This window comes from Canis lupus, chromosome 4 (genome assembly GCF_011100685.1).
Source record: "Canis lupus familiaris isolate Mischka breed German Shepherd chromosome 4, alternate assembly UU_Cfam_GSD_1.0, whole genome shotgun sequence".
Lineage (NCBI taxonomy): Eukaryota > Metazoa > Chordata > Mammalia > Carnivora > Canidae > Canis > Canis lupus.
Window position 1 is genome coordinate 70991266 of NC_049225.1, and position 20862 is coordinate 71012127.

Here is a 20862-nt window from a genome sequence, read left to right on the forward strand (position 1 = left end):
CTTTCTGCTGTTGGTTATTCTCCACTTCATTTAGATGTGGGGGTTTTTTAAATTATTTTTTTCTAAAAAAATAATAATAATAAAAATAAAAAATAAAAATATTTTTTCTAGTGCTTTATGTTGTTATGTGAAGGTGGTTCAGTTTAATAGCAGTTACCCATCTATTACTAAAAGTGGCACTCCTACAGTTGTATTTTCACATGCTAAGTGACTACTAGCTTGTTGAGGGAAAGTTGCGTGAACTCTTTTCCTTTGCTAGGTTAGATTTCTTTCCACTAGACTATTATGGAAACAATCTAGATTTTCCAGAAGATTGAAATATGCTTGTCTTCTACTTCAATCTGGAAATTGATGAAAAACTGCTGAAATCATGTAAAGCCAATCTGTTTTTTTTTAAGATTTTATTTATTTATTTATTTATTTATTTATTTATTTATTTATTTATTTATTTATGAGAGACACAGAGAGAGACAGAGACATAGGTAGAGGGAGAAGCAAGCTCCCCATGGGGAGTCCAATGCGGGACTCAATCCCAGGCCCCCCAGATCAGGACCTCAGCCAAAGGCAGACACTCAACCACTGAGCCACTTAGGCATCCCAATCAATCTGTTGTCTTAAACATCACTTTAGAATGAAGATTTATACATTTCAATAGCACTATACTACAGAGGAAAGAGTTTTAAGCAACAAAGAGGTGTGGTCAAACTTATCTTTGTATTTCCTCTGAACTTTGTTCAAATGCCAGAAACCAATTTATTTGAGGGAGTTACAGTAAGCCATCTCTTTATTTTCATGATTCCGTTGTGCTTAAATTAATTTTACCCAGACTGAAATGAAAACTTCCCAAAGGAATCTTGTCAGCTTCTCACATGTCACCATCTTCATCTAGTTCTACACAACAGCAATTATTTTGTCCATTACCAAACATCAGAGGATGCTTAGTCACTTTGGAATAATGCTCAGGTAATTTCCACATGCCCAAGGCATTTGAGGAGAAATGTTTGCTGAAATTCAACACAAAATAACCGAGTTAAACTAGAATAAGATGAAACACCCAAGAAGAAGAGAAATATTATTCAATGTTATTAAATCTTCTAGCAAAGATAATCATAAAAATTTGTCTTCTTCAAAATTTTTGGAAAATGATGCCTAAGGATGAAGGTGTAAATGTTCTGAAGAAGAATGGTAACAATTTATTTTGAAACTCTCCCTTTCTTAGAAAGAAAGAATATTCTACATGACTGGAAATTTAGGCTTACAAATGTTTATGGCTGCGAATTTGTAATACACACAAGGACACACAAACCCCAACACTCACTACAAAAACATTGTGGGAAAAATGGGGTCAAAAGGACATGGTTTATAATAGCAAACTAGCAACAGCCCAAACATGTTCCAACTTGGGACACCTGGGTGGCTCAGTGGTTGAGCGTCTGCCTTTGGTTCAGGGTGTGATCCCAGGGTCCGGGGATTGAGTCCCACCTGCTTCTCCCTCTGCCTGTGTCTCTGCCTCTCTCTGTATCTCTCATGAGTAAGCAAATAAAATCTTTAAAAAAATTTAAAATCTTTAAAAAAAGAGATGTTCCAATTTTATGATCTATTCTTTCAAAAGAAAGAAGACTATGTGTATGTACTGCTATGGAAATACACCCAAGAAAAAAGTTAAGAGTCAGGAATGTGTATTTAGTATGTCCATGGTACCTATTTAACTTGTTCATGTTTATGAGATAGATACCTATGAATGTTTTGAGTAAGATTACAAGAAATTGCTAACTGTGATTGTTTTTGGGGAGAAGGTCTAAGAATGAAGTGGGGTGTGTGAGGGAGGCTTGTCCTTTCATCTTAGACCTGTCTATGTAGACTGGCTTTTTGTCACGAATGTTTTAATTTTTAAAATGTAATAATTTTTAAAATCAAAGAATGCCTTACTTGATTGAGGAAGGACCTCATTTTTTACTTGTTTTGGTTGTTACACACAAGTTAGAATCAATTATAATCTCTCTAAAGATATAGAAGAAACCACATTAATTGCCTCTGGGGAAGAGAACTAGGTGGCTGAGAAACTAGATGGCTGAGGAACTATTTCTACCCTTTTATATCTTTTGAATTTTTGTATATATAGATGTATTATTTCGTAAGAAAAATCAGAATTTAAAGTGCTGTGATGACACCCCCCCCCCACCTCCCAAAATGGGATACACTGATCTGAATGTTATGTGTAAATGGGCCAAGCTTGCCAACTATGGGCTTTTCCATCACAAACAGACCTGAGGTTCCAAGTGGTCTCTGTTGAGACAAGCTGTGCAGCAGGAGTCTGAGATCCCCTCCTGGCACCCTGCAACTGTTATAGAAGTTGGCCTCATAGAGCTGGTGGAAAGAGAGCCCCTAACCCACAGGGGCCTGGGTTGGGGCACAGACTCTCCCAGGGGGAAGAGGGAGCCCTTGTTCCAGGCAGGGCTGGAAAAAAAAAAAAAAAAAGACTATAGAAAGCTATAAAATTATACAAGCATATAAAGAAGGAAACAATAGCTACTTGTTTATTTAAAATAGGAGGAAAATCCTAATGGGTGCTACCTGACGTTGCTATTTACTTGGAATATTGGAAAGTTGGGAACAACTCCCAGGTCTTACATTATCTTCACCTAGGGCACCACTAGGTGGTGTGCAGAGAGCACAGGCAGGTTGGTCTTTCCCTCTGTTCCTATTGGATGCCAGATGCTCTTCCCTATTCCAAGTGGTGTTCTAGGATGGAGGCTGTTTCCAGGTGATAGCCATGCCATCTGGACCCAGGGCTGCCCGATGCTGCAGTAGCAGAAGAGAGGGCGAGAGGATGACAAGGATTGGCTTTAAGGCCAGGGCCACTTTCACCCATATTCTGCTGGCTGGACCTTAGTCCATGGTCCCAACTGAACTGCAAGGGAGTCTGGGACATGGAAGCATCCTGTGTGCCCAAGAAGAGGAAGCAGGAGCAGGAAGGCATGAAGACAATGTCTGGGCGCAGAAGGAACTTGGTTAATAAATTAACGATATACCTTTATAGTGAAATATTCAGCCATTAAATATCAGGCTTCAAAAAAAAGAAAAATAAATAAATAAATAAATAAATAAATATCAGGCTTCAAAGACTGTAATGACAGGAAAATGACAGTGTTCAGTTAAAAGAGCAAGATACAGAATCTTGTGTCACTAACTTTGGGAAACATAATATTTATATATGTGTATGCATTCTCATATACTGAAAAGGAAATATAAAATATGTTCTTTGTGGTTATTTTTAAGTGATAAGGCTGTAAGTCATTTTTTTATACTTTTGAAGAAATTGCTTATTTTGATCATATATTCTTTGAAAAGAAATATGTATAATGTAAAAAACAGGGCTTTTTTCCACAAGTGGAGAAGAAATCCTCAGAGCATCTGAAACCAGAGCTGACACTTCAAATTCCTTTATAAGTTGCTACAGACTATGAATTTGAAGCTATGCTAGTAAGCCTTTTTTTTTCCCTTTAATCAGCAGAGGGCAGCTCTCTGGTTTAGTGCTTATTTTTCCTCATAGCGTAGATGCTAGCCAAATCCTCTGTTTTATACATTAACTGTGGCCAGAATCGCATATTAGATTTATTGTGTTGGGAAGGAGAAGACAAGTCTGAAACTTATCTTTGCCAGTTGCAATGCTTACTGCATAGTATACATTTTTGTTGAACAGAGAAAATCAGGCAACCAGGTCTGCCCTTTAGGTGGTTTTAATCTAAAGCAGACAATATCCACATATTGACAGGCTCAGTCACAAAACTATGAGAACAGAGCAATCCACATAGTGAACAATGTCCTTGTAGGAAAACAGACACTGTGTTTGGGAGAGGATGAGGGCTAGGCCAAGGTGGTTGGATATTCTGGTAGGAAAGAGCTACATGAAAGGCATTTTTCCTTTGCACAGGAGGTTTGTGGTTTAAAAAATAGATATCATTTTTTTTATTATTCATATATGGCAAAGAACATTGAGAGAATAGAACTAAGACAAAATACAGATGCTCATTAAAAACAAGAAAATTTGCTCAATGTGTATTTTTATTCCATTGCATTGGAAAATTTACATTGATCACGTCCAATGCTAATGAGAGCGTGGATCAACAGTTAATTCTCAAATGCTGTTGGTAGGAGTATAAGTTAGCCTTTATATTATCAAAACTGTAAATGCATGTTTACTTTGGAGAAATTGAGCTTCCAAGAAGCTCTTTGCCTCAGGGTAACTCCCTTAGCAGAAATAAAGTGGGTGGGTGAGCAAGGCCTCTGCTCTCCTGCTTCTGCTTTCGTAACCTGGAAAATAGAACTATCCCTCTCAATCCCTTAGCAGGCCCTAGGGTCCAGAGCGGCTCAGTAAACCTCTCAGCTCATAGTGGGATAAGCTGCAGAGAGGGAGGGAGGAAGGGAGAGAGGGAGAGAGAGAGAGAGAGAGAAAGAGAGATAGAGAGAGAGAGAGAGAGACCGACCCTATAGAGCCCTCTAGTGGCCACTAGCTTTCTAGAGAATAGACTCCTTCAGGAATTTGCATTGTCTTCCCACATTGGTGCCCAAAGACAAGTCGGCCATCACAGGGTACTGATGCTTGGCCACCCACTCCCCGCTCCCAGGCTCTGATACTGGCCAGGAACAGGCCTCTGGCTCAACTTTGCCATAAATGAGATCAGAGTGTTCCCAAGATGGATGCAGCCCAGAATTCCTTCCCACCAGTGTGCCAAGGACACAGCCAGCCAAGGAAGCTGGCAAAATCAATGTCTTGTGTAGATCCTCCAGAAAGCACAGGGACATACCGGGAAAGCAATTCCCTGGAGCAACTTAAGTTTCTAATTACTTTAAAAATGTGCAAATTAGGGGATCCCAGGGTGGCTCAGCGGTTTGGTGCCTGCCTTTGGCCCAGGGCATGATCCTGGGGTTCTGGGATCGGTTCCGGGATCGATTCCCACGTCGGGCTCCTGGCATGGAGCCTGCTTCTCCCTCCTCCTGTGTCTCTGCCTCTCTCTCCCTCTCTATGTCTGTCATAAATAAATAAATAAATAAATAAATAAATAAATAAATAAACAAACAAATAAATAAATCTTTTTTAAAATGTGCAAATTAACCTTTCAAATGGCCATTAGTTATATAAGATCGAGCAAGAAAGGAGATGGCTACACTGGAAGGAGAGAATAGGGGGCCCAGAAGAGCACCATTCATATCACAGCGTGCTTCTTGTGTGCCAGCTATCAGTGCTGCTGCATGCACTGGTATCATGGGCTGGACCACCCACGGCTCTAAGGTGCTTCTATGCTCATTAGCAAAAAGTGGGTGCAGGACTTGGCAGAGAGACAGAGCCTTTGTGTGAAGCCCAAAATGCCCTGTTGGCAGGCATGTGTCCCTGCGTGCTGAGACACACAAGTTGGTGAGAGAAGGGGACTTGAGTTTAGTTCCCACCTACCCCACCCAGTTGGCCAGACACCTTGGTGGCATGCATCAACCTCACAACATGTCAGCAGCATTGAGTTTTTGTAATGCTGGAGGCTCCCAGTCAAGGGGAAGAGTGAGGGCTGAAATCTAGCCTTTCTCTGCTGGCCAAGTCAAGCTAGCTCTGTGTTGCCTGGGGAGGGGGGGCGGGTGTCACTGTGTGTGTGTAATAAGCACAAATATGCATTATGTGCTAGTGACCCGGGGTCTATCTTGTATCATACTCTCATGACCCTGTACGGTAGGCAGAGATAAGTTTCCTGTGAAACTAATGGCACAAGCTTTTCCAAGATCCAGGGAGAGGTTCAAATGGTCACATTTTGTCCTAAAACAAGATAATTTCACCGTATGCACTTAAAACTATTATCATAGCCACTTTTGGAGACAGGTACAATGATAATAATCCCTGTTTTGTAACTGAGACACAGAAAGGTTAGATAGCATTACTCTTAAGTGGTAGAGCTTGGAATTGTTGCAAACTGACTGACGCCAATGCCAGAAAATCATGGACAGTGTGTATGTTGTTCCCGAGGGGACAAAACTTCCAGAAGAATCCTATCAAGTACTGTTCACTTTTCCCCTCCAAGCTACAAATGTCATAATAGATGAGAAACATTTTTAGATGTTGTTCTAGTCAGAGGAGACTGATAAGAAACAGAGAACAAATCATGAAGGTCAGACCAGAAGACACAGTGGTCTTTGTGAAGCCAGTCCTACACATCGTGTGGCAGCAGGACCACACAGCCATTGTCACCAAGGAGAGGGTTATGTCTCATGGCCATTGTATTATTTAAGGAACAGTCTAAAGCAAACTGCTGTGGTTTACTTAACACCTAAATTGATCTCCTCCTCATTTAACAGTCAGGAGGTGAGTGGTCCAGGTAGGTGGGCAGCTCTGACATGCAAAATACACAAGGTCCAAGAGCATTCTGGCCAACACCTTTCTCCAGCAGGAGGAAGGGGTGAGAAACTCCCTTGGGTTCAGATGTAATTGCCTATCCAGCTGCTTGAGAAGCCAAGAAGTTAGTCTCTCTTAGGCTTAGATAGATTTAAAAAAAAAAAAAAAAAAAAAAAAACAACCTGGAAGATTTTTTTACTAAAAGGAAGAAGGGAAGATGGATATCGAGAGATCATTAGGCATATGTACCAATGCCCTGAGGCCACGGTTCAACTTGGAAGACTATGAGGCCTGAGATCTGGGAGCACAATGTGAGAATTGGGATGAATTATAGAATAAAGAAAGTGAATGAGAGAGAAGGACCTTGCCAGGAGGTAATGAGATGCAAACAGTGTGGAGCAAAGATCAAGTAGAGCACAGACGGAGCAACGACAGCAGTTTTGGGGACCTTTCTCACAGTTATGGGCTGTGATGATTTGACAATAAGAAAATGCACAGGGAATCTGAGAGTCACTTCTGTTGACTCATAAGAAGACTTGGGAGACCGAAGAAGAAGATCCTTAATTCAGGAAATAAGGAGAGGACAAGTTTAAAAAAAAAAATTTACAAAGAAGAGATAAATTAAGACTGTTTCTAGTCCATTCAGGGCAGACCAAATTTACTAATCCCTTAGTGAGCAATGATTCACTATTACACAAGAACACATGGATGCTAACCACATCCTTTCCCTCCCCTGCTCCACCAAAGTTCTGGAAAGAGGACTCTTTTAGGCCTTATTTTTTCTACTTTGTCTTTTCACCATCCCAGTGTTTGTAGGGATATTGTTATTGCCCCATTCAGTAGCTCCTTTGCATTTTTACATGGTGTTCTTCTGCATCATTTAAGTGATTAACTCATTCACTTCTTCATACACCATCTTGCCATAATTTCTATCTTCCAGTTTTCTCTAGGTTCATCTTTTCATTCTCCTCCCTGAATTCCTTCTTCTCACAGTGGTATATTAGAAAGAGTAGAATGACCCACTCAGGTCCCATTGAGGCCTCCTTCTGGGTCGTAAAGGCTGGAGAGCTAAAAACTTACATATCCCAAACATCCTTGCAGCTAGGACTCTAAACATGTTTCAGATTCTGTCAATCAGATGGACTCACGTGAAGACACAGGGAGACAGAGGGAATGAAGGAAGCCTGGAGAAGAATTTAGTAAAGGTGATCAGTACTTCTTCAGGAAGTCTACAACTTTGGTCAAGAGTCACTGTTATTTATACACAGTCTGCCTAGAAAATACATCCACTCCCGTGTTTCAGTTTCCTTGTTATATGTAGATGATTTCTCTGTTAGTCAGCTACCGACTGGTGCATACTGATGCCTAAAAAACCACCAAAAATTTAGTAGCTTGCAATACTAGCTTTTATATTTTCTTGCTCACAGGTCTGTGTATCATTCGGGGTAGCTCTGCTCCAGGCTGCTGGTCACCTGGGCTTCAGGCTTCACTTGGGTTCAGGTGTACTCTGTGTATCTTCACAGTCTCCTTGATCAGCAGTCACCCAGAGCATGTTCTTCCCTGGATCACAGAAGCCAGAGGGAGAAGCCAAACACACAGCCACATTTAAAGCTTCTGCTCTTATCATGTCTGCTTACATTTTCTTAGCCCAAATGAGGCACATGGTCAAGTCCAAAGTCAGTGGGGTGGAGAAGTATATTTGTGTTCCAGGGGGAAGGAGGAGGGAGATTAATATTTTCTAAAAAATTAATCAAATCTATTCCAACTTCCATTATAAATCTTGAGCTGAGACTATTTCTCATGGTCTCCAGGCGCTGCCTGTGGTGCATCTCCTCTGCTGATGCTGCTTCCAAGGCTGCCTGCAACGATGAGCATGGCCTGCATATTGTTTAATAACTGCCAATTCACAAAATAAAGTAGGACAGGGTGAAGAGATTGACTTGGCTTTTGCAGAGAAAGGACGTTCTTGAGAGAGACTGGCCACCCGTGTGTGTGGATGGTGAAGGACTCCTGTACCTATTGATAGAAATGTAACATGCCAAGTCTCCCTGCACTAGCCTCTAATTTTTTAGGTTCTTTCTCTCACAGCTCCCCCTCTTGAACCTTGTACTCTTCTCAGACTACAACAAACAAAAACAAAACCCCATTAGAAAAAAAGAATGATCTTGCATGAATACCAATGTATTGTTGGAAAGACAAATTCAGTCCTTTTTGCCATTAAAAAAGATGTCAAGGCAACAAACGGCCTGAGAAAACATTTATTATATTGCTACGTTTTTTTCAGATAAATCACCCAAATAAAATGCTAAACCATCAACAGTTTGATGCAGTTTTCATCTGGAAATGCATCTGATCTTGAGCACTTCCCCCCCGCCCCCCGCCCAAAGAGTATCATAGGAGGCTCAGAAGCCTCCCACCATCCTTTAACAGGGCTTCTGCTAATATATATGATTGCTTCACACAAAACCACGAAACCTTTGGAATAAGCTCTTTTTGAATAATCTGTTAAAAAAATAGGTGTATTCCCTTTTATATGTTGACTTATTCCAAATCAATCTTCCCATTTAAACTGAGTCAAGAAAATATGTGCCTCAGAGCTGAAGGCAGCCCACGCCTAGGACAATTGAGTCATGGAGGACTCATGGCCCTGGACCAAGTATGAACCCAGGGTAAATATACATAGGTTAACGATCCCTTAGTTTTGTTTCTTTACCTTTTCAAGGATTAAATGTGTCACCACCAGAAGGATGACTTTTGCGAACTGGCAGTTTTTAAACAATATGCAGGCCATGCTCATTGTTGTAGGCGGCCTTGGAAGCAGCATCAGCACAGAGGAGATGCCCCACAGATAGTGTCCAGAGATCAAGAGAAATATTCTAAACTCAACCCTCTAGAAACTATGACCATCAAAACCACCACAGCTGCCTAGCCTCTTACCTATGGGGTCTAATCTTTAAAAAAAGAAAAAAGAAAAAAAAAAAAACCTTGGTATTAAGAAAAATTATACGCCTATACAGAAATAACAAAAGGTAGTGTAAGAAGCTCCCCATAGTCATCACTCAACTTAAACAATAATATATTCCTGTCCCATGTTACACCATCTATATGATTATCTATTTTCCTTCATTCCACGGGGTAATTTTGAAGCAACTCTGAAATATCCTATCATTTTACTTATAAAGATCATATCTTTAAAAGATATACTTTAAAAAACCCAATATCATTAAGAGGGTCAATATATATTAAATAAGTGTGGTGTATACATTTCTATTAAAGAGAAAATTCAGTTATTTCTTGGTGTAAGACACAGTTTACAACTGTTTCAAATAACTGCAATAAATAGTCCTCTCCGAGTGTCAGAATGTGTAAACCACAGAGACATTAATCTATAAAACATGTCACTGAACCTATCATGTTAGCTACTCACTTTAATTGGAACACTTTGATTCTATGTATTTTAAATAAATTAAAAACGGGAGATTTTCACATTCTGTTCTGCTGCCAGTTTATTAAATGCTTCCTGTTACTGCTCTTGAATAACCTTCTGGGGAATTATCCATCTTGACTGAATTTTTTTTTTCTTAGTGTCTTCATTAAAATTTCCTTTAAAGTTTGTTCTTCTTTTGAACAGAAAGAAACATTTTCAAAGTGGTTTCACCAGCCCGCTGTCAGACTGCAGCATCAGTTGCTATATTAGTCTAACGTTGCCTTTCTGACTAGTGTCCAATGTTTAAATCCCAAGACATTTAATATTGTAACCAAAGGGCTTATTGAAAATAAGGGAGTGGTGTGTGTGTGCGGGGGTGGGGGGCTATATAGTTGGGAGCTTCCATTTTCGCTCTAAGCATTGGTGGCTTGCTTGTCCTCTAGTTCAATAAATCATCAATAACACCCAATTTTCACTACCATATGCTACTTCTTTCTTTTCTTTCTTTATAATTATTTGGCCCTTTCTGCAATAGCCTCTCAGAAACTAAGAAGTTGATATGTGCCTTTACAACGAAGAAATATGTTTTCTTAGAACTGCTTTCTGGGGCCCCTGGGTGGCTAAGTGGTTGAGCATCTGCCTTTGGCTCAGGTCGTGATCCCTGGGGTCCTGGGATCAAGTTCCTGCATCGGGCTCTTGCTTCTCCCTCTGCCTGTGTCTCTGCCTCTCTCTCTCTGTGTCTCTCATGAATGAATAAAATCTTTAAAAAAAATAAAAATCATAAGGAAGAAAAAATACATTTATAGTACTGTACTGTATTTATGAAAAAAAATTGATATAAGTGGCCCTCACAATTGAAACTCACTCTGTTCAAGGGTCAAACTATATATTTATTTATATATACATACACATATATAAAATATGCATATATATGCAAATGTGTATATATACAAACAATAAAATGCGGTAATGTCTGCTACAATTATTTTTCTGTGTATTTATCCTAATATGGAAACTTTTACTTTGGCACTTCTTTAGCTTTCATGCTTTTCGTACGATTATCAAGACCTCTGTGTTTCAGTAGGGAATTTAAATCTTTTCCTTAATATCAATGATAATGATATATACTTTCTTGAGAAATGAAAATATTTGAAATTAAACATCTAAGCTTAAACCATTAAGTAAAAGTGAACTTGACTTTAAAAAATAATTAGTTCCTCACATGACCTAAACTGATATTTGGCTATGGCATATAAGTCAACTTCTTATCCTGAGGATGTGTTTCACTTATAAATTGAGGTCTCTGTTCAAGACTCCTTTTGCATGGGTACCTAAGCCAATAGAGAAACCACATAAGGAAGAAGAGATTTTTGCCAAATTTTTGCCAAATGCTTAGAGAAGGAGGAGGCGTTAGATCCACTGCCATCCCAAATTAGCCAAGTACAAAGGTAAAGTAAGTGGTTTTTCAGATAAGCAAGATCTCAAAAACTTGACCTCCTATGCGCTGTTGCTAAAACTACTGAAGGATATGACCCACTAAAACAGGGAAGTAAACCAGTGAAGAGGAAAACAAGAGATCCAGTGCAAGACAGATGTGAAGGAAGTCCTGGAGACGATGGGAGAGGAGACCAAGAAAACAGAGGGGGTGGCACTAGAAGTCAATCCATTCAGGAACCTGTAGACCAGAGTCTCTAGAAGAGATATCTTCAAGAGGATGAAATTGATGGAATGTTAATTTACTTGAATTTGTCAAGAGATTTATCAAGAAGGGAAGCATTTGGAAATAAATATATAGAAAATTGAGCAAATGGAAAAGCAAGACATGCTAACTTTAGGGAAAGAAAATGTGAGTGGAAAAAAGCAGTCATGTGATATTACACTGCTAAGCTTTATCATTTATGTATAGTGATAATAATATGTTTACTGAGTATTGATTCAGACTTTACTGAGACCATAGGTGGATGAGAAGAGAGTGTGTGTGTGTGTGTGTGTGTGTGTGTGTGTGTAAGAGAGCAATATCCTGAGTCTCCATGGAGGAAAGTTAATGAGTAATATCTAAAACAGCATTATTCAAAAGTAGCAACATAAACATTTTTTTCAGAGATATGCAAAAAACATACCAAGGAGCTGGAACTACTTGCCTCTGGAAAATGGAAATTAAAAGGGAGGGGCTGTTTCTTCTCATAAGATCTACACAGATATTTGACTCTTGTCTGAGGTTGAGTTCTCTGGAATGCATTTATTGGGAAGTGCTCCTGGGATCAATGCTTGTGGACAAGACCAGCCTAGTGAAGGGCAAAAGAGCCATTCGTATCTGTCAGGTGCCCTGGGGAGATGGCGAGGTGGAGGGTAGGTCTGGAGAGCAAGCAGGAGCATAATTAGCAGAAGGAGCGTGTTTGTGCTCGTTTTATGGGAGTTGGAAAATAGAGCGTCTTCAGGTCTTTTAACTTTGCTTTTTAAGAAATGATACATTATTGTCATACATGTGCTTTAATTTGGTGGTTGTTCTACATTCAAGTAGCCCATGGAAACCTCCTCTTTCTACCCCCAAAATGTCTATGAGTCACCAAAAGATCTGAGCCTTCTTGCAGTGGCAGGGGTTGGGGATTCACTTCGTTAAATCCAGTGTTTCCCAGATTTGTCTACAACCCCTTTCTCAAATGACATGTTAGTATCCTAAGAGTTCAGTTTAATCAACCTATTTAATTGTGGTTGGACTTTTTTTTCAGAAATGCATTCTCTGATCGTGGCACTGTTCTTAGAAGGAAATACGATTCCCTTCATGAGAAGGATTCCAAGAACTGATTGATTGTGGCAAAGGCAGGGTCTGCCTATACATGCCTGGTTGAGCACTGTAAAATGGAAACAAAACAAAATACACCTCAATGAGAAAGAGGGGGAAGAAAAGGAGGGAGGAGGTGGAGGCTGTTTGGAACCAGGATTGAAAGATGTGGTAAGCATCGTGGGAATTAGAAAAGCCCAAAAGGGATACAGTTTTGGTTTTATGTCAAGAGGCCTAGGCCGGGGGAAGGCTCCCTCCCCATGAGGCTGGTTGGGGAGAAGGAGGCAACTGCCCAAGATGTGGGGCAGGTTGCAGGACAGGCAGCCAGGCTGGGGTTCCAATGGAAGGAGACGCTTGGCTTCACGCTAGGGCGGCTGCCTCTGGAGCGGCCTGACCCCGGAGCCTGAGCCCTGCAGGAGCCTCGCGGACCGAGGGGACAGGGGGGAAGCTCCAAGAGACATGGCTGGTGCAGTCAGTCACGATCAGGTAACTGAAAGCACCCCTGTGCTTCCTCCATCTGTGTCTCATTTGTTCGGTGAGCTCTCCGCACCCTGGGCTCACTTCACCCTCGAGACAGGGGCTGTCATCAACCGCTGCCCGTCGCCGTGGCCGGGGTGCAGGGGGAGGGGCCGGCTGGGGAAGCCAGGGGGCTCTTCTGATCCCCAGATGACCCTCGGAAGAGGACAAACAAGTGTACTTTATCTGTACCCGAGGTCCCCGAGGCGGTGGGGACGGTGAGTTGTGTGGAATGGGAAGCGCCCGGCTGTTCAGCAGACCTGCCTGCATTGGCTAAGGACAGGGGGTGGCCCTCTCCTTTCCATGTGCTGCGCATTCTTCCCTTTGGAATCTGAGCTTTTTAAAAGTATTAAATAGGTACCAAAGAACATTTAGAAAAACAAACAGGGGGGAATCCCTGGGTGGCTCAGCGGTTTGGCACCTGCCTTCGGCCCGGGGCATGATCCTGGAGTCTTGGGATCCAGTCCCAGGTCTGGCTCCCTGCGTGGAGCCTGCTTCTCCCTCTGCCTGTGTCTCTGCCTCCCTGTGTGTGTGTGTGTGTGTGTGTGTGTGTGTGTGTGTGTGTCATGAATAAATAAATAAAATATTTTTTAAAAAAGAAAGAAACAAAGATAAATAAATAAATAGATAGATGATAGATAGATGATAGATAGATAGATAGATAGATAGATAGATAGATAGATAGATAGATAGATAGAAAAACAGGGTAGCAACATTTTGGTAATAAGAACAGACAGACTGTTGCTGAGGGGTTAGAGCTCAGGGGAGGGTGTGATGGTTCAGTGTATTTGTGGTAACCTAGAAGGTCTGTATCTTGACTGTGGTGGTGGTTACAGGAATCTACGCCTCAATAAAACTTCATAGACGTATACGCACGTGCACGCTCACTCCCAGGTAGCCCCTGTCAAAAAAAACAGTGACATCTGAATAAGGGCTGCAGGTTATTCATAGTGTGGCACCGAGGTCAACTTTCTGGTTTGGGGTTTTGTTTTTGTTTTTGTTTTTTTCAGATTTTATGTATTTATTCATGAGAGACACAGAGAGAGGCAGAGACAGAGGCGGAGGGAGAAGCAGGCTCCATGCAGGGAGCCCAATGTGGGACTCAATCCCCAGATCCCCTGGGTCAGGCCCTGAGCCAAAGGCAGACACTCAACCTCTCAGCCACTCAGGCGTCTAGACTTTCTGGTTTTGATCACTGAACTATAGGAACTACTCAGGGAAGCTAGATGGAGGGTACAGGGGAACTCACTTTGCCCTTTTAAAAATTTCTATGTGAGGGATGCCTGGTTGGCTCAGCGGTTGCGCGTCTTCCTTTGGCTCAGGGCATGATCCCAGAGTCCCGGGATCGAGTCCCACATCGGGCTCCCTGCAAGGAGCTTGCTTCCCCCCTGCCTATGTCTCTGCCTCTCTCTGTGTGTCTCTCATGAATAAATAAATAAATCTTAAAAATAAATTAAATTTCTATGTGAATACATAACTATTTCAAGATAAAAATATTTTAAAACTGGGAAGTTTGAATAATAATAGCACAACAGAAATCCATTACCAACCACCCAGCTTAAGAAAGACCATTACCATTATCTGGAAGGCCTTCAGTGTGATCCTTCCTGACTCCCTATCAGAGAGAACTCCTACCTGGATGTTTGTATTCATCATCCCTTCGCTTTTCTTTATAGTCACCTCTCATGTATTTACACCCCCACAGAACATATTGTTTGGTTTTGCATGTTCTGGAATGTCAGCTAAATGGAGTCATTCTGGATATATTCTATCACTTGCTTTTACACTCAGCGAGTTTTCTTTCTGAATTCCATCTGTAATGAGTGTAGCTTTTTGACTTGTCCATTGATGTATTCATTGTGAATATGCCACAATTTATTTATCCATTCTTTTGTTTATTAACATTTGGCCTGTTTTCAGGGTTCTTTCCCCAATTACAAACAAACAGTCCTGCTATGAAACATTCTTCCACATGTCTCTTAGTACACAGTGCACGAATTTCTCAAGGGACTATACCTTGGGGTGGAATTACTGAGTCAGAGAATTTATCTACTTTTCTAACTTACTGGATGGCGTCAAATTATCTTCAGAGCATAACGATTGCTGTGCATTCTCAGTTAACGTTGGTTATTATCAGGATTCTCACTGTTTGTGTAAAGGGTATCTGACCATTGTGGTTTTAATTTGTATCTTTTTTTCTAATTTCTAATGAAATCACTCAGAATAATACATTATTGTCTATTTCTTGTTCTTCTGAGAAATACACACTTAACACTTTTGCTCACTTATCAGTTGTCTTTTTCTTATTGATTTATGGGGATTCTTTATATATGCTGGAGATTAATCCTTTGTGTTGCAAATACCTTCTTCCAGTTTCTGCCTTAACTTTTTTACTTTCATTATTGTGTCTTTTAAGGAATATAAACTCTTAATTTTAAAACAGTTGATTTCATTTTAAGAATAATTTATAGTATATATTTTTTTCAAAGAAATATTTATAAATCATAAAATTATACCTCTATATTAATCTTTGATAAATTTTATAGTTCGACTTTTACTTCTGAGTTTTTAATATACCAGAAATTGTAGTGTAAGGGCTTCAATATTATTTTTTAAACATATGGATAATTTGTTTTTCCCACACCCATATATTGAAAAAATATTTCTCCCAGGGATCTCTAATGTCAGCGCTAGAAAAGACCGGACCTGGATGGCTCAGTAGTTGAGCATCTGCTTTGGGGTTAGGTCATGATTCTGGGATCCTGTGATCTAGTCCCATATCAGGCTCCCAGTAGGGGCCCTACTTCTCCCTCTGCCTGTGTCTCTGGCTCTCTTTCTGTGTCTCTCATGAATAAATAAATAAAATCTTAAAAAAAAAAAAAGACTGGTCACATTTCAATGCAAAGTAGACCTATTTCTGGGCTCTGTATTCCACTGTACTGGTCCGACTATACTTTTTCCCACCGATACCATGCTATCTTAAATGCTTTAGCCCTAGAATAATTTTAATATCTGGAAGTCAAGTTCTCCCATGTGGTTCTTTTTTTTGAGTGTCTTGTCTATACTTGGTCTTTTGCTCTTTCATACATATTTTGGAATCAGCTTGCCAAGTTTCCTCAAAAGCCCAGGGGAATTTTGATGGGAATTATATTGAATTCAGAAAGTCATGTATCTTTAAGTGTATGTGTATATATACTTGACCACATTTTGCAGCCAAACAGATCATTTGTACAGCCTGATACTTCATTAGGGGCATATCACAGGCAGGAAGTTGGTTTGGTATGAAGGTACATGAAGCCAGTGATTCTTCTCTGATTCTTTACATCACTGTAAAGTAATGATAAGGAAGGATAAAGATCCTGTGCTCAAATTGCAGTGAACAGAGGTTTTTTTTGTTTTTTATTTTTAAGATTTTATTTATTTATTCATGAGGGACACAGGCAGAGGGAGAAGCAGGCTCCATGCAGGGAGCCCGACGTGGGACTCAATCTCAGGTCTTCAGGATCACAGCCTGGGCTGAAGGCAGCGCTAAACTGCTGGGCCACTGGGGCTGCCCCAGAGTTTTCACTTATAAAGAGCTGTTCCCTAAGTCAGAAGATGTCAGGGTTTGCAATTGCTATTACTTAAGTATGTCAATATAAACAGGTAAAGACTGTATTTCTGGGGATGCCTCCCATGAACACTGCAGCTAGACTCGGAATCAAATGCTAAATAATACAGCAATCAAATAAAGCTTTTTATATCCGTCCGTGTCTTCCCATCCATAAAAAGTTTGTAAGAATTTTTCAGCAAGGACTTGCTGACCCCGTTCAGATGAGAGTGTGTGATCATGCAACGCAGCCCCAGGATGAGCATTAAAAAATTAGGACAAGAGTAGACCACTCTGTTGATAGATCAAATTAATATTCATAATCTTTGCTTTGCAGTTCAATTAGAGCTACATTAAAAAGCCACATGAAGCCCAAGATATGGGACATCTGAAATTTGTCACGTCATTTTCCCCACCACCAACGCCCGGGCACAGCCTCATTTGTCTTGGTCTGTGAAGCTCAAGGAGGCAAGGCACTCTGGCTTCAGCTTTAAAAGTCTTATATGTTGATGTGTATCCCATGACTTCTAAAGATAAAGTGCTTTTTCACTGGCATTACTCACTTGTGTCAGAGGCTTTCTGGTAAATTCTTCAGGCCCTCACCTTGCGGGAAAAGACATCAGTTTGCCACTTCCTATGAAATGGGCTGTCCGTAATGCTGTGTTGTAATCTGATTCTCGGGAGGCCCTGATGGATGACAGTCGTGGACCAGGTTCGATGACAGTGCCCAGAGGCGGACCCTGAAGAGATGCTCCAAAAGTTAAGCCTTGCTTTCATTTGGCTGTAATGTCAGTTCAGTAGACAAGTAGTATCTGACTCCAAATCACCATTTTTCAAATTGTCTAGGTGTTTAATCCAAAAGTGCAAAACAGTTTCTAGTCGCCTGAAGGTACGGAGTGGTTAGGCAGGATTCTTGCACCTAAGAAACTTCTTGTCTAATAGGTAAAACATGAAGGAGAGCCTTGTCGTGATTAAACCGTTCAGGAATGTTCACTGAATCAACCAGAGATGGTGCTGGGGTTTGCAGAATGATCATAAAGGCAAGTGAAAAGAAACCGCGCTAACAGCATTAATGGAGCATCCGTCGGACCATTTGAGGTAGATCGGTGGTCTTCCAACTTTTTTGCATGCTTCCTCCTTAAGAGAATTTTTTAAGGTGGTATATTTCCTCTTGTTTCTGCTGCCAGTGTGGAACAGTCCAGAGAATTTGCCACTGAGGGGTGGCTACACAAGCAGTTTGCAACGCTGATTCATGAGAATCTTCGGATGTGAAAGAAAACCATAGTCGATTTATTACAGTGCAAGGAAACTCGGGTGTGTTTCTTTACACTCTGGGATAATGAAACACTAGTTAATATTTATGAAGCACCTGCCATGTGCCAGGCCTTATCCTAAGCATTTGGTATGGTTTATCTCATGTAATCTTCACCTTATGGAAACATCAGGTACTAGAATTCTCTCTTCCTGTCCAGAGAACTGAGGAGAGGCTTAAATTGAAAGAAGCAAACATGGAACCTAGGCATTTGGCTCCAGAAGACCATGTTCAGACCCTCTATGGTCTCCTGACCCTTTCAGAGGCAAAGACTTGCCTCTTCCCAATGTGGTCTCAAAAGAGATTTGGGCAGAAGCTGAGATGCGACCTTGAATCTCTGTTTTCCTTCGGAGCTGCGCGCATCTCTGATGGGAGGGCTGCTCCAGCTTTCTGGGCAGGGCCATGGCCATTTATGGTTAGGGTATACCTGGACTCCTTGGCAATCTGTGGTTTCAACTGTGCATGGCAAGTGTTTCCTTATGGGGCTGGGTTTGTGGGAACAGGGGAAACCTCATCTCTGTCCCCTGAGCCCGGAGGGGCACAGTGACATTGTAAAATTGTCAGACTGTCCCCTTGACTGAACTGTACCTACACTCGCCTATAGAATCTGTCCTTGGTGGTGATTCCCTTCAGGACTTCTGGGCATCATTCACAGGTAAATCTGACCTGGGAGAGAAAAGGGGTGGGGGGGGAGGAAAAGCAAACAGGAGAAATGGTAGCTCTGTCAGTTTTCAAAATGTATAACTTAACGCAGAACCAAATTCTTCTTGAAGCTAAAACTGCAGAGTCACAGCTGTCGCTGGGGGAAAAAATGCAAGTTTAGAGAGCTAAACTCTTATCCTCATGTTTTGATTACAATTGCCTTTGGGCCAAGTTCGCTCATTAGATGCTAATACATGTTTTCCATCATGTGCAAGAAAGGTTTTATACAAATTCCATTTCCCAGAACTCCGTGAATGAAATGGAAACCCCCTGTTTCTGGTTGTGGAAAAAAACCAAACCAAGACAAAACCCAAGAGCCTCCCTGCTCAGTGTTTCTCCGAGGACCCTCTGGTTTTTGCTAGGTGGCGCCATAGGCTCACAGATGGGCCTTTCTTAGCTTGCGGAGTGGCCACCTGTGGGATAGTAGGAATGAAGAGAAGAAACCAGCTTCAGCTTCTCTGCTTCTATCCTGGAGAAGACCATCAGCTCGACTGACAGGAGGTGAGGTCCATTTGCCTCTGGCCTCTGTCATTTTAGGAAGTGTTTATTTTCCCCCTTCCCCTTCCTGGTTGGTCACAGCTGGCGGTGAGGGGGTGTGTAGGCCCTAGATTTTGGCTATTCTTGAGGAACATTCTGGGGCATCTTACTTAGACTTGATCCTAAATATGTTTCTCTCTGAGTCTCTCAAAATTTGTGTAAGAGCTTGGGGAAGAAGGACCCAAGGAAGGGTTGATAATTCAGAGATTTGCATCAGCTCCCTCCTAGTCTCCTGAGCAAGGTCAGCATGTGGGGAAATCCCAATCTTCCAAGAGCCGCAGTATTTCCCAGCCTCCACAGGATGACCTTTCCCAATTCATGCAGCTCTCCGGGCCAGCCTGTTGTGGAGGAATGGAAGGCCCCACGGTGGTGGTGGTGGTGGTGGAGGTGGAGGAGGAGGAGGAGGAAAGGGGTGAGATAGAGCACAGGTTCCAGAAGCCCCGGATGGTCTGGAGAACATCCAAGTACCTTTTGGCTTCAAAGAGAATCCCCTTTGTCACCCTATCAGAGACCCCAAACTCCCAAATTGCTGACTCATTTGCCTGAAGGCATGAAAGACTCTTCTCAAAACACCAATGTGATGGAAAGGCTTTAATTGGAAAAATTGGAGAAAGAATCTATTACAAAATGGCACTGCTCACAGAGCACTCGGGAAGGAGCCAGTCATGAGCGGGATGGGGTGGGTGGGCTGCACATAGACCAGAGGACAGAGCTGGAATGGAGACAAACCTAATCTACTTGGTGTCTTGCTGGGGCCCCTGCTTCCTCTCCACCTGTACTGCCTGTAACATGGGAGTCAGATGCAGATCTATGATTCCCAGACTGGGTCCCCCAAGGTTTCCAGGAAAACCTAGTACCATCCCCATATCTTTAACAGATGCTAGTCGGCTCCTGTGTCCTGGTTTTGGTTCAGGCATCCCTGCCTCACATGCTGTGACCTGAAATCTGCTGCATGCCCAGGGTCACCCAACAGGGGTCACAGGTCCCTGTTGGGGACACAAGGCTAAGAGGGGCCTCAGCCAGGTGAAAGATGATATGCATATATCCCAGGAAGGAAGCCTAACAAACAGATTTGCAGAAACTCCTGGGACACAGCAGGGGCCCTGCTAGCAGTGAGCCTATTTCAGAAAATAGAAGTCTGAGAAATGAATGAGGGGTAGTGGAAAGGGAGGTGGGTGGGGGATTGGGGTGACTGGGTGAGGGGCACTGAGGGGGGCACTTGACAGGATGAGCACTGGGTGACATGCTATATGTTGGCAAATTGAACTCCAATAAAAAAAAATGTAAAAAAAAAATTAGTTTGTACAAGTAGTAATATGCAAAGTAACAACAGGAACAAAAATAAAGTTTGTAAGAAGTATATACATAGTCACAAGATGGTAAGGGGAACCATGAAAACCCCAAAGTAGAGGGAGAAAAAGTGACAATAAAAAAACTAATGCCTTTTTATTTGCAGAATGGATGTTGAGAGCTTCCTCCTTCTGAAATTGCCATAAAAACATTGATTTCAGCAATTATAGGAACTCTTAGAATTCCGTGTTTATCTTGATACCTCTCTCTATTTAGACGTTGAAGAATCCACCAGCTTTTCCTGCATTTGTCTCTGTCATAGCGATGACGC

At 41.6% G+C, this 20862-nt stretch overlaps 1 long non-coding RNA gene across 2 annotated transcripts in view; it reads left to right on the plus strand.

The window, feature by feature from the left end:
* Positions 1 to 20862, plus strand: part of LOC106558692 — a 50286-nt gene that overhangs the window by 7296 nt on the left and 22128 nt on the right. The window contains exon 4 of one of the 2 annotated variants that reach the window (XR_005358552.1): positions 17028 to 17533. The exons of the other annotated variant lie outside the window; for it this stretch is intronic. This is a non-coding gene — a long non-coding RNA (uncharacterized LOC106558692). Of the gene's footprint in view, positions 1 to 17027; positions 17534 to 20862 lie in introns of those variants that run through there. 2 annotated transcript variants of the gene reach the window in all.